Source organism: Castor canadensis, chromosome 6 (assembly GCF_047511655.1).
Source record: "Castor canadensis chromosome 6, mCasCan1.hap1v2, whole genome shotgun sequence".
NCBI classification, from domain to species: domain Eukaryota; kingdom Metazoa; phylum Chordata; class Mammalia; order Rodentia; family Castoridae; genus Castor; species Castor canadensis.
The window spans coordinates 165,549,667-165,564,350 of NC_133391.1; the positions used below are offsets into that span (position 1 = coordinate 165,549,667).

General features: G+C 39.4%; 1 pseudogene; it reads right to left on the bottom strand.

Annotated features, from left to right (window-relative positions):
• Positions 1-12,293: 12,293 nt before the first annotated feature.
• LOC141424514 (small nucleolar RNA SNORA18) lies at positions 12,294-12,403 on the bottom strand (annotated as a pseudogene).
• Between the last annotated feature and the right edge of the window lie 2,281 nt (positions 12,404-14,684).

The following is a 14,684-nucleotide window of genomic DNA, read 5'->3' on the forward strand; positions in this document are numbered from 1 at the left end:
AAACTTACAAAGAACTCCTTAAACTTGAAAAATGAAACTGCCCAGTGAGATCATTGCTTTTCCTGAGCCAACAGGACAAACCTGATATATCCAGGTCAGAATCAACCCCCTACAAGAGTTCCCCTGATGTATTTCAATAGTTTTGCTCCTTCACACATAATTGGAAGTTCCCTTTCTGAATTGTTTTCTGGTTTAATGAATTCAATAATTACTCTCAACAGCCCAAAGGGCTAATAATAAGGAATGAGTGAGTAAAGAATGACATCGGCCACCATACTTCCAGCACATAGAAGGCAAGGCAGGAGGATGCTTAACTCTAGGCATTTGAGGCCAGCCTGGACAACATAGTAAGGCATTGTTTAAAAAAAAAAAAAAGGCATATTATATGGTCATTAAAATATTGTTTATAAAGACTGTAAGACTGTGCTTATGGTAAAATATGAAGAGAAAAAGGAATCATGGATTTATACAAGTGATTTCAAATTTAAAAAAGAATAAATCAGACACAAAGAAAAGATAGGAATAAGGTACCCCCAAATGCTAACAATCATTGTGGTAAGCCCGTGGAATTCTAGGTAATTAATTCACTTTTTTCTATTTTTCAAGTTGTCAACCTTGTGATTTATGTGCTATGTAATTTTAAAAATGTATAATTTTTAAGAAGCCCTATGATAATTACTGCCTGGGAAAAATTAAATAGGCTTAGAAGAAAAATCAGTCTTATTAATTTATAATTGCAACTTACTTGGGTAAAAATTGCTATTATGGAATTAATTGCATCTTCTCTGACTTTTGGCTATTTCTGAAAAATCAGGTCTATTTTACACAGTACCAAACTCTGTCACCATGCTTTGCAGATGACAACTGTGGTGGACATGGCAGGGCTCACCAGACGCCCTTTGTCACCTCTGTAATCTTTTGCCCCTCTCCAATCCCAGTATGTTTTGCCTCTCAGAGCCCACACCTGTCACTCTAATTGGAGGACTGCCCTTGGGCCACTGAGCTGATTTGCCTGTCAAGGAAGCCAGAAGGCAGTGCCAAGGAATTCTCTGTCCCAGGAAGCCTGGTTCTCCTGAGTTTCCATGATGCATTTGGCTAAAGTTGCCCTCTCTGGGATTGCATCTAAAATCATGCCCTGGCCAGTCCCAGGGTCTGCTTCTGAAAAGGCAGGATGATCTAATTTAAAGATCTTAATTGGTTTTATTTGTAATTCTAGAATCAGGCAACACTTCATTCCATGAGATATAAAAATGAGCTGAGCAGAAGTTGATTTTATAGAAAGTAGAAACAAGGAAAGGAAAAAGGTAATCTCAAAGTTACTTTCTTTGCAAGGTGGTGGCAGGGAGAAAGAATACAAAACTAACTAACTAACGTCAGGTGACTTCAGGTTAGCTTTTGTTTATTTGTTGTTTGTTTGGCTTTTGTAAGGATTAAAGGAGGAAGCATCATCACCAGGCCAGTTGAAACCGGCCTGGCTGGGAAATTTGGTTTTTATCTCTCTAATCTTGATCTCTCAAAAGGCCAGCTTAGTTTTAGTTTAGTAGCCTGGAACTTCAGCATGAGTGACTCTGTTTTGATTTTTAGTCAGGCCTGTTGGGCCCAGTGTAGGAACCTGGTGCATATCAGTGGGCCTCCTGTACATTTTATTTAACAGACCTGTTACGGACTCAGATGTTGAAGCCTAGATCCCCAGCTGGTGGTGCTATTTTGGGAGGAGATGGAAACTTTAGGAGCTGGGGCCTCTCTACCTTAGGAAATAGGTCCTTGGAGGTATCTTGTCGCTGGCCTCTTCCTGTCTTTCTCGTTCCCTCAGCTTCATGTCTGCCATGAGGTGAGTAGCCTCTGCTACATGGTCCTGCTGCTATGCTGTTTTGCCTCACCATAGAATCAGCAGAGCCAAGGACTATGAAACTGTGAACCAAAATAAATAATTCCTCCCTTTAAGTTGTTCTCCTCAGGTATTTGTCAGAGTGACAGAAAGTCTAATATGAGACCCGAGAGAACAATAAAAGCAACAGCAAGGAAAGAGCATTTTGGACTGCTTCCTGCACACCAGGAACAGTTGCGAAGTGTTGGATTAGCTCATTGAATGCTCTCAGTCACCTCTGAAATAGGGGCCATCATCCCAATTTTTGCTGAAGAAATGGAGGCACAGCGTGGCCAAATAACTTACCTTTATACATCTGAATATGTAGTCCTACCTTGAATTGGATGCTTCTGACTGTCCTCCATTGTGGTGGGCAGTTTTCTGTGCTATTTAAGGGATACCCATGTAGCTGATAGACACTATCTCTCTGTGTGTCTGTAAGAGTATTTATGGAAGAGAGTAGCATCTGTGTCAGCAGATTGATAAAAGAAGATTGCCCTCACCAATGTGGGTGGCATCCTTCAGTCCATTGAGGGCCCAGATAAAACAAAACAATGGAGTAAGGAGATTAAATTACTTTTTAGTTTCTATTTTGTTAGCTTACTTTTTTCTGTTTTCATTCTTCCAGAGCTGGAACATCTGTATCTTCTTATCCCCAGACCTTGGGACTTCTCTGTCTCCATATTCCCAATAATATGAGCCTTCCTATAATAAATCCCTCTTAAATATCTATACTTATCCCATCAGTTCTGTTTTCCTATAGAACCTCAACTCATTTATCCATGAAGGGGCTTGGTCTTCCGAACATGCTAGACAGATGCTCTATCACTGAACTACATGCCCAGCCCTGTGGGACTTCTTTTGCTGTCCTTTTTCCTGATATGAAAGATTGGCCTGTAAAAAGTAGCAAATATCAACCCACCGAGGAATATGGATTAGGAGTTCATAAAAGTGTGGTCAAGTTACTCTAACTCAGTCTGAATGAAGCCAAAGCAAAATCAATGATGTACCCACATTTGTGGTGGTGATTGGAAGAAGCAATGTTTCAGAAGCAGACCTCAGGACATGTTGAGCAGAGAATGGGGCTGAGGTGATAGGTCAGTGGTAGACCACTTGCCTAGAAAGTGCAAGACTATGGGTTCACTCCCCAGCACCAAAACAAAGCAAAGCAAAGCAAAGCACAGCAAAACAAAACAAAACAAAAGGTGGGAAAATTTGGATTCTCTTGGAGAAGCTACATTCAGGTCTTTGTGGGCAGCCCTGGTCTTGCTATAAGGGGCATCTCTTTGGGTCTTCAAGGAGCCAAAATTGGGTAAAAATGTGACATGCAAGGGGTGTTTCTTTCATGAGATAACTTTACCTATAGAGATGAGATGATTTAACATAAATCCAATTATGTGCAAAGATTCTTTTGGCTTAGCACATGAAGTATGCTCAGTGAATATTTGTTGAATTAAAGGGTGGATGAATGTGAAGGAAGACAGTCCCCAAGGGAATGAGCTTTTTCAAAAGTCTATGCCAATAGAGAATATAATTGCATAATGACAACAACATTCCTGGAGGGTCAATCCTATTGAAAGCATGCCCATGAAACACCTGTTGTGTGGGAGGTGCTGTGCCTAGTTGTGCAGGGAAAGCAAGCAAAGGTATGAGGAAGCAGCGAGACAAGCCCAAACAGGACTGTGACTCCAAGTAAACAAGGTAAGAGTGGAAGAGGTGTAGCAAGAGTTAGAGGTTCAAAGAAGAGGTGTATTTGAATTTGCCATGAAAGAAGTCATTTCAATAAATGCAGACTTGGCAGTGGCACCTACACTGGATGGGGAGAGGGGGATATTGAGAAAGGAGAACAGATAAGAGACCAGGAAGGATAAGGTGAGATGTCTAGTTTGATGGAGACATGGGTGCTGGTGCTTGGGAATAAACTCAAAACTTAGGTTAGAAAGAGGTAATTTTTTTTTGGTGGATCTGAGGTTTGAACTCAGGGCCTCACACTTGGTTCTCAGCTGCTCTACCACTTGAGCCAAGGCCCCATCCCTTTTTTGCTTTGTGTATTTTTTGGGTAGGGTATCATGTTTTTGTGGGGCTGGCCTTGAGCTGTGGTCCTCCCCATCTTTGCCTCCTGAGTCGGTGTGAGTCACTGTGCCCTGCTTTCTTTCTTTCTTTCTTTCTTTTTTTTTTTAATAAGGTTTTCATTGTAGTGATGAATTTGAATTCACCTGTTTATCTATTCTGGCCTAGTTCTCTCTGAGAGGCTGGGATTTGGGTATAGATACACATGACAATCATGAATATAAACAAGTGATAGTGGCTTTGCCCTTGCCCTGTCCCTGTGAGCTCTTTTATCACTGGGCTAAAATACTGATTTGAATGAGAATAGCTTTGGAAAAGTATAAAGGGGTATGAGCTAAAAGCAGTCAAAATCCCAAAATGTAAACTTGGCACTAGTTAACAAAATAAATTGAGCATTTCTCTGTGTCCAGTTAAACACATAACAACAGTGTGAAAATGGGAATTTTTTGGTGGCTGGGTCACTGTGGGTGAATGAGTGAGCTTAGTGTGGCAGATCCTATTTTCCAAAGATAGTCATCTTTGGAATAACATATCTCATCCCTCAAAATTTCTGTCAACATGACATTCCCGCTCCCCCATGGGGGAGAACTTATTTATCTACACCCTTGAATTTGGGTGGGACACATAGATCCATGGGACACCGTAGAAATCCATTGCAACAGTTCTGAGCCAAGCCCTTCACTGGTCTGGCAGCTTCTACTTCCTGCCCTGTGAAACACGTGCTCCTGAATGAGCCTCTGACAGCCAGGCACCATTTGTGAGACACTCAAGTCACATGGAGAGTCTCACCCAGGTCAGCAGCCCGTCTGACTGGTCCTCCCCACAGGATGGGCAGCCTAGCTGAACCTTTGGAGGGTGCAGTCCCAGTTGACATGGTATCTGGTGGTAACCTTGTGAGAAGCTTGGAGCAAGAACCACTGGAACTATTGAACCCAGTCAATGCGCAGAACTGTGAGAGGCATACCAAGCTATTAAAGCTATAAGGGATTTGGTGTTTTGCTCCTCCATGTTGGATACCTGGAACAGTGAGATTAGAGGTTGGATTGGGGGCCCAGGACAGCTCACATATACAGAACCATGGTTATGAGGGCTGTGAGAGGTCAGGGTGCATCTGACCTCATGACTGGCAAGACATCCCAGGGCAAATACCGTGGTGCAGGGGAGGGAACTTTGGTCTGGATTCTGGTTGTCTCTAGGACCACAGTTTTACCAATTGTAAAGTGGAACTAAGTCCCTACAGGATGGTTATGAGAAATAAACAAGGTAGTGCGAGGGAAAGTTCTTTATAAGCTTGCCCAGGACAGTGTCATAATGACACCTAAGCTGGCCTGATGTTAATGATTTGTTAGTATCTAAGGTGGTGTATCACAAAGCAATTCTTAAACCATAACCAGAGACCCTCCCACCTGGGGGTACTGTGATATTTTCCATATTCATTTCTGCACCCATCCATTCATTCTTTCTTCATTCATTGAATACTTACTTCTGTGCTAGCTGCATGCCCAGTCATGCACTGGGTGTGGACCAGTGAGTGAAGGCATGTGCCCTGCCTTCCAGCAGCTTTTGGTCTAGAGTAGGACATTGCCTATTTTCATATGGCAGTATGGCAGGGCAGGGAACTGTTGATGGCTTTTTTTTTTTTTTGGTGGGTGGAAGGGTCAGAAAGATCTGATTTCATACCCTGATTCCACCACTTACCAACTATGAGATTCTGGCCAAGTTGCTTAAGCTTTCTGTGCCTCAGTTTCTTATCTGTATGAGAAACATAATAATGATTATGGCGGTGATTATTGTGGTGGTGGTGGTGGTGGTGGTTACAATGATGGTGATGGTGGTGATGGTGATCATACCTACTTTAGAGGCTTGTTATAAGGATGAAATATATGTTTTAACTTGGAACAAATGACTGGCACAGAGTACGCTGTGTTGCAACAAATGTCATTTATTGTTATTTTTGCCAGTATTATTTTGTTTCTAATGGAACACATTCTTAGTTCCCCTGCTTATGGTCAATAGCATGGTCTATGCTCCATTAAACTGTTCACCATGGAAGCTTTTCTTTTCCCTCCCTCCCTTCATTCTTTCTTTCCTTTTTTTCTTCTGCTGTGGAAAGAAGCATGGCTAGTTCATGATACTCATTTATCTGAATGGTCCATGAGCTGCAAATCTGAGAATTCTGGCTGCTATGTGTTAGGAGGCCTTGAGGACCAACCATAGGAAGTCGGAGAGCAGTTGTTACTGCTTTATTAAGAACTGAAGACAGATAAAAAAGAAAGCAGGGTTGGTTAAATTGTAAGGATCATTGAGTTGACTGTGTCAGTGAACAAATAATGAAGGAAGAAATTTTCTATTATACAAAAGAAATCCCAAGTCAGGCAGTTCAGATTGGGCATGACGTCAACCCAGTTGTCAAGTACACAGGTTCCTTTTGATCTTTCTTTTACCACCCCCAGGGTGGCTTCCTTTCTCAATATACAAATGGCTTTTGGAGCTCCAACCATCAAGTTCACATTCCAGGCAGGAAAAAGGAGACATGGGTGGAACAACAAAAGAGCTTCCTTCTTAGCTAAGTCAGTCCTCTTTTGGAAACAGCTTCCAGAGTCTATGTGAAAGTTCTGCATATTTCTCATTGTCCCCTTTGGAGTTGAGAAATTGTTCTTCTAGTACTCAGCTCTCTTTTGGGAAGGACTAGGTAGAACTCTGTGATGGGGCTGAATGTTTCAGGGGACTGGGGTGAATACTCTGTGTTTGCTGATGCTTTGCCCTCCACACTCCTGTGAAGTCAAAACCCATCAGATATAATTTCAAATATCTGAAGTACTTAATTATCATGACACTTCAAGTCTTAAAAGTAGGGAATCTTTTTCTGATTTCAAATGAAAAATCATAAATATTTAAACAGTCTCTGTCTGCTACTTCTTGCTTTCTGGTTCCTCCCACCCATCCTCCTACCTCGTTCCAAGCCTGAATCCCTGGATTAATTTTTAATACTGATAGATAGTTCAGGCAAGACAATTTTAGTTGCTGTACTTTTTTTTCCCCTCTTAGTATCTCTATTACTTCAGTGGTTTGTTTTGTATGTTGCACCCAGGAATTTCAGATCATGGTTTATAAGGTCCTTTTGCATGAATTTTATGTTGGGAAGCCAGAAAAGTTAGTGTCTCCTCTGATTGAATCCAGGATTTATGGCTTCTGATCTTGATTAAATCAGTCACTTTATTTATTATGTAAATAGAATTTATGTAAACTTACTCCCAAGAGGAGTTTTTAAAGCTAATTTATAAAATTAGGCACAGTTAAAAATAAAAATGTTAGCTGGGCACAGTGGCTCACGCCTGTAATCCTAGCTACTTGGAAGGCTGAGATCAGGAGAATCGAAGTTCAAGGCCAGCCTGGGCAAATAGTTTGAGACCCATATCCAAAACAACCCAAGCAAAATGGACTGGAGGTGTGGCTCAAGCACCTGCTTTGTAAATGGGAAGGCCTGAATTCAAACCCCAGTCCCACCCAAAATAAATACATAAATAAACAAACAAACAAATAAATAAAATCAAAATGTTAGGCAAGGGCTAAAAACCAAACTTGCCATCTAGATTTTAAACAGTAATTATTTTTCTTTTCTGTGGCTGTACACATATGAGTTTCAAGGAATGAGTAATTATATAACTTATCCTGGCCACTGCCTGCACCCAAAAAATCATCAATGAAGAGATGAATAGGAGGTCTACATGTGCAATATCCCATCCTATGTATGGAATTTGCTTTCTTCCTGATGGCCCCTCACAGGCCTGATGGCCTCTTTTTTTTTTTTACAGTCCTGAGGTTTGCACTCAAAGCCTACACCTTGAGCCACTTCACCAGCCCCCCCCCCTTTTATTTTTTTGTGATGAGTTTTTTTAAGATAGGGTCTCATGGACTATTTGCCTGGGGCTGGCTTCAATCCACAATCCTCCTGATCTCTGTCTCCTGAGTAGCTTGGATTACAAGCACGAGCCACTGGCACCAGTTCTTTCTTTCTTTCTTTTTTTAAAAACTAACTTCGTTTTATAAAAGGCAATTATTGAACTTTCCATTACCAATCCCAAATCAACAACACAGACTTAATCTTCAGTCAGTGAGTGCATTTTATTGACATTTAAAAAAAAAGAGAATGCAAATGGAGTGAGTTCCTTTAAGATTTAAAGTGGTCAACTGGTTTTGTCTTTGTGAGTTGAGCTTAAATGACTGCACTTTGGTTAGAGACATCGCTCACCATTTGTGGATGATCAGAGACAGGAGAGAGATGACTGCTGTCTTCTCATGTCATGTATAAGGGGTTTCTGTAAACAGGTGGCTTCTTTAAAAATTTCCTGGGCTGCAGCAAGGCCTCAGAGGTAGCTACAGATTACTGGGGGCATTGTGCAATTGCAACTGCCTCTGCTGACCTAGGGTGAGGGTGGGAGGGTCTTCCAGAAATGGAAACCTTGAGATTCCAACTCTTGTCCAAAAAATGGGGAGAATAAAGACAGATGTGTTTTCTGCTGGGAACAATATCATAGCTAAGGCCTGGGAGCCTGCAGAGAGTAACTGGAGAAGTAGGTACTGTCCATGAAAAACCATGGGGTGCAGCTGCAGAGCTAGGTTAGAGCTAACAGTGGAAGAATTTGAATGACAAACTACAGAATAGGGATCTATTGAAGCTACTTTTGAATGAAGGGGTTCACTTATTTACTTATCTACTCAGCAGACCTCTGTTGAGACCTGTCTCATAGCCGGGCCATTTGACAAGTGCTGTGCCACAGGCAAACAAATAGGTATTTGGATCCTAACCTGACGCAGCTTAGAGACTACTCAGTAAAGTTACAGGGGTACATCAGGATCCATAACACAGAAGAGAAGAGGGTGGGGTTTTCCTTCCTTCCTTCCTTCCTTCTTTCTTTTTTTCTTGGGTGGTACTAGGAGTTGAACTCAGGGCCTCACTCTTGAGCCACACCTCCAGTCCAAGGTGATGGTTTGTATGAAGTCAAAACTGAAACCAGAGCTTGCTCTCCAAAGTGGACTAGAGCAAAGTGTAACAGAGAACTGTCAGGGTGAAAGCAAGATTGACCTTGATAGTAAGAGTGTGCAGGAAATGGGAGTAAGAAAAGCTCTTACAACCTCTTAGAGGTTGTCATAATTTTGTGTGTGTATAATATTGTCTATTGAATCCAGTTTTATAACGCGACAAATCAGATCACCTATATGTATGAGAACAGTGCAAAGAGTGTTATGTGGATAAGCAAGTTGTGGTATGTCAATATAATAGATACTACACAGCTATGAAAGGAACAGATTGCTGCCTCATGGAACACTATGGATGCTGCTGTATGTGATCCTAAACAGGAGGTACTGGAGATGGAATGGGACACTCTATGATTCAATTTATGTGCAGAAATTCTGGAACAGACAAAACTAGTCTATTTTGATAGAAATTGAATCAGTGGTTGCCTTGGGTATGGTGGTGAAGTGTTGACTCACTACAGATGTGAAACTTTCTGGGGAGAAATTCTGTATCTTAAATGAGATGTTGATTTCATGGAAGAATGCATTTGTCAGAACTTATCCATTTTTACTTTAAATTCCTAAATTTTATTCTGTGTAAAATTATAATAATTTTAATATATAATAAATATATATTAAAAATATAAAAAATAATTTTAATATAATAATAAAGTCTACTTAAAAATTAGGAAATGGGCTCAAACCCCAGTATTGCCAAAAAACCAACCAACCAAATAAACAAAAAACCCAGAAAAAAGGAAATGATAAAGCATAAAAAGTTGATAGGGTCAGTAAAATACTTAATTTGCAATTAGTCATTTCTAAGTTGTGCTAATTAATAATTAAAATATTATTTACTTTACCAAAGTAAATAGATCCACTGTAAAAATTATATTTTACTAAAAATAAACAAAAAGAGACATAATAGGTAAAGTGAGTCACTCTGACATACTTCCTGAATGGGGTAAATGGAAAGAAGAAGGTAAAGGAAGTAGTCAAAGAATGAAATAGTGACTGGAGAATTTTCCAGACCTGATAAGATGTGACTCCACAGACACAGAAGGCACAGAAAGCACCAGCTGAGAAAGTAGAAATCTTATTTGCATTGACAGGTTTAATCCATCCCAGAAAAAACAAGGAGTGCAGGGATTTTGGTGGAATTACGAAAGAAAAGCTATCAAAACCAGAGGAATAGCGACCTGTGAGTGATGATACAGATATGTACAAAGTTTGAGCAATAATACCTCCAATTATACCTGTTCTATACCTCCTGAATATGCTTAAATTTTCATTATTATGGCACTTTTGCTTAAGAACCATAGTTAAGTCTTAAAAAACTTGAAAAAGTCATTTTTTCAAATAAGGGGTTACTGAGAAATTGTAAAGGGAATTACAGTAGGTCTTAGTGTAGTTTGATTTTCTATTTCAGTGATAATTGAAAAACTACTCTTTGATAGGTAAAATTTCTCGTAAAATCTTCCCATAGAAATGGATGCAGTGGGAGATTTTTTTTCCCTTTCTGTGTAGGAAACATTTAGGTGAGATCTCTATAAACTAGGGGAAAGATTACAAAAAATGAAATTGAGATTAAGACCCACAAGTAGATTTGAAGCTGTTAAAAATAGAATAGCAAATGTGCCATGGGTTGTTGGTGGTAGAAATAATTTGTTTTACATATCTGATTTTATTATTCTATAATTATTTATTTAATTATCTGCTTAAGACGTGCATTTGTACATGTTCCTCTCATACGCTCAGATTTAAGGAATAATTTGTTTCTATAAATAGACAAGGAGGGCTGGGATAAAGAGATGAGAGGAGGAAGGGACAGAGGAAGGGGGAGAGAGAGAAAGAGAGGGAGAGAGAAAGAGTGATAGAGACAGAGAGACAAAGAGACAGAGAGAGGGAGAAGAGAGAGGAGAAGTCAGGGACAAGGTATTTTCCTTGTCCTTATTTGTTCCTGTGTCTGCATCCTTGTCATTTGTTCCTGCTGCTGCTGGCAGGCAGCCCTGAGACCACAGGTTTGGTTATTAAGCAAATTCCTTACTGATGAGTCTAAGCAGGGATTTTGGTTATGTCTAATCCAGGAGAAATGTGGTAATTTCCACTCATCCATTTAAAAGCTGTGCTGAGTTTAGGGTGCCTATGAAGATCATTCAACATTCTAAAAAAGAATCATTTGCCTCTTTGTCTCAAAAACAACCAGAGCTTCAGGGCAACACATGCCTTTGGACTATTCAACTTTCCATAAAAGTGAATGGAGTTAATTTCTTTCCCCTGAGGACTTTAGCTTGTTCCAGCTACATCATTAGGATGAAGTTCTGAATCCTGTGTAAACAAGCCCCAGAGACTCCAGACCATCTCAGATTTTGAGTCCATTTTATTTTCTTGGCAGTACTGGGGTTTGAACTCAGGGCCTACAAGCCACTCCACAGCCCTTTTTTGTGATGGTCTTTTTGAGGTACAGTTTTATGGACTATTTGCCCTGGCTGGTTTCAAACGGCAAACCTCTTGATCTCTGTCTCCTGAGTAGTTAGGATAACAGACATGAGCCACTGGGTGCCTGGCTCATTTTATTTACTTCTTATACAAAAACTCCATTTTCTTTACTCATAGGCCAGTGGTGTCACTGTGAAAAATTTACATAATTATATTATCCTCTGTGATGGCAAGAAAGGGGTGAATAAACACCCCTTCATCCTTGAATTTATTGGGATCTTGGACCAAACCTTTGGGAAGCACCATTGCTTATATCTTCCTAGTGTTGGGTAGTTAATTTTTACTTGCATTAGTGAAAGGAAACAATGTCTTTTTTTTTCATTAAATGAATATTTTTTGGTGTAACATTTTAAGTTCTTTAACTTTTTTCACTATATAATTTTTCCCCATTGGTTTCTTTTTTTTTTAAGTCAATAAAATTTTATTTAATAATTTTACAAATAAAAATTTATTATGTTATGATTGATTCACTGCACATCAAGGTCACTTGTAAAGTTGATTTTTCTTCATGATAGCCCTTTTAAAAAGATGCTTAATCCAGTTGTCCTATCAGCCCACAAAATTTGGGCTTCTTTTTTTAACTTGGGCCACTTGAATTGCATATTGGAATTACTGATGACAACTTCAAAATTCACCATCTGAGGATCTGTGAGATCTAATTTCTTGAAGCAATTTATTTTTGGGTCACTATTAGAGTAGAGGGAACTGCCTGGTTCTCAAATGCTGCTGACATCCCACTACTCAGGACATACCTACTGTGCTCAGGATCTATGGGCTTAAGCCAACACCTAAGATAAGGTATATATATATATATATTACCAAGTCTTTCATATTTTGCAACTATCTTGTAGTCACTTCCCACAGACCTAAGAAATATCCCTGTGAGTAAAGCAAAACCACACAATTTCTGTATGAGGTATTTCCAACAATGTGTGGCTATACCCCCATTGGTCTCTTTTGAGATCGCCTTATACATCTTAACTTATCAGCAACTACTTTAGTTTTATAGTAACTTAATTCCAGTTGGATCTAGAAATGTTACTTTTGCTTATAGAAATACACATATATATAATACAGTGCTGTAATTATTACTTTATATAATTTTATTTCTCTTAAAGAAATCAAAGAGATGGCATATGTTTATAGGGTGTTTTGCTTCTTGTTTACCACTTCTGCTTCTTTTTATTTGTTCTTTTGGATTGAAGTTATTATCTGGTGTCATTTCCCTACTCCAATATGACTTTGCTTCCATTTACTTATTTTGTGTTGTTATTATAAAATGTACATTAAATTTCCATGTTATAGGTCCAACAATTATTTGTATATTGTTAATTACTTAAAAAAAATCATGTAACAGGAGAAAGGAGAAAATACATATATACACCTATATACACCCCTTTATTATTACATAATCACTTTTGCCTGTATATTCCTTCCACCCTCTCTTTAGTAGGGTGGCTGAATTCACATTACCATCAAGGATCACCTTCCTTCAGCCTGCAGAATTTCTTTTAGTATTTCTGCAAGCAATGGAGTCTTTGGTTTTGGTTTATTATGTAGGAATGTCTTTGTTTCTGAAAGATAGTTTTTCTGGATGCTACATACCTTGTTGACAGATTTTTGTACAGCACTTTGAATGTCATTCCACGATTATTCAGAGTCTCTTATTTCTATGAAAAGTCAGGTGATAATCTCACTGGTGTTCCCTTGTATGTGGTAAGTCATATTATTTCTTTCATCATTTCACTATGATGTCTAGGTACATGTCTCATTGAGTTAATTCTACTTGGAGTTTGTTGAGTATCTTAGGTGTGAGTCACCAAGCTCAGCTTCAGGGTGCTTTTTAAGACTGGCCTTTGAAATTTGTTCTGACCCTATAAGTGCTACTATTAGCTTCATTTTTCTCTGGAAAGCTACGTGACTATGGTTTAGCTTTTCTATTTTGTGAAGCTACCAGTCTCCTAACTGCCTACCAGCTCGATCTCTATCACTGTTGAGAGTACTCTTAAGCTTTAACGTTTCCATTCTATATTTCAAATAAACTCAGTGCTGTTGGGGAAATGCTCAGAGTGCTCAGTTTTATAGTCTTCTTCTCCTCTTTGGTGAAATCTCTGCGTTGTGGCTCCAGAGCCAAAGGCAGGGCAGGGTGGTATACTTCTCTCTGAGTGACAGCTATGCTTTAGGAGCAGGGCACTGGGTGGCGTATTCTCCTCTGGTCTTCTCACTTTATTGATGTGAACTTCTGATCAATGAGCCAACTAGGGTGAGGGCAAAGAGGGCTTCCTATATTCTCAGCCTACTGAGTGTGGGGTAGAGCCTCTGCCCTATGGGTGTGGGTGAGGAGGAGGAAGAGGGAGCTCCAGACCTCTTGGCCATATTCACTTGGAATTTAGTCTCTGCAATGCAGATCTAGAAGTAGAAATGAGAAACTGGCAGCCTACCCTGCAGGGGAGACACCAAAACCATTGTCTGGTTGCTGAGGAGAGTAGGCTCCATCTTCTTGGCCAGGCCCATCTGAAATAGGGCTCCCACCTGGCTGAGTTGGATGGAGGGAACCAGTTGTGGTATGAGGGCCACAGATTCTTGCTATTCTTACCAAGACTTAGCTCATACATTGGGCAAATGGTTCTTCATTGCCTTAGGACATTTTCTAACTTTTTATTTTATTTTTTTTGTGATGTTGAGAATTAAATCCTCACACATGCTAGGCAAGTACTCTACCATTGACATATACCTCCAAGATTTTAAACAGCTAATAACTGTTTAAAATAAGTTTTTAAAAATAACTTTCCCCCGATATGCTTGCTGTACTGGTGAGCAGCTACATGGAGTTCATATAGCTGTTCTGGAAGTGGATCACCCAATGAATGTAAAATTTGAACCCTAAACAACAGCCATAGCAATTAAACCTGCCTTGGTGGTATTGATTATATCATTAAGTGAGATCTGAGGTTGCCTTATTATTTCACTGCTAAATTTGCATTGATTTAGGTCAAATCATGGTGCTTATAACAACTACATATAAAAAGAATTTTATAACAATTATGAGACAAGTGTAAATCCCACACCTACAGATTTATAAAGAAATTCCATTATAACGTTAACAATTGTAGATGTTTTCACACACTTCCTGGTTTCTATTAAGATAAACAACCTTAAAAAGGAAAAAATGGTAATTTTCTTTCAGAATTATTTTGTCTGCTTTTCTAGAAGGATCTAGTTTTTGTTT